Here is a 253-nt window from a genome sequence, read left to right on the forward strand (position 1 = left end):
TAACCAGGATTATAAGTATTAGAGTATGAGTTATTCTGTTCTCTATTGAAATTCCCCACAAATTGGATTGATTCGAAATTATAGGGACATTGATCATATAAATGGCCATCCCCACAGATCTCACAAACAACTAATGAATTTTGAACTGCATCAACTCCTAGTGTGTCAAGCTTCTTGGACAACGTAGCTACTTAAGTAGTTAAGGTGTCAAGTGCATCAATTTCATAAGCTCCAATAGCTTTTCTCGAACCCG

Source organism: Theobroma umbraticum, unplaced genomic scaffold, assembly GCF_002168275.2.
Source record: "Theobroma umbraticum cultivar Fairchild unplaced genomic scaffold, ASM216827v3 scaffold_89.0, whole genome shotgun sequence".
Classification (NCBI taxonomy): domain Eukaryota; kingdom Viridiplantae; phylum Streptophyta; class Magnoliopsida; order Malvales; family Malvaceae; genus Theobroma; species Theobroma umbraticum.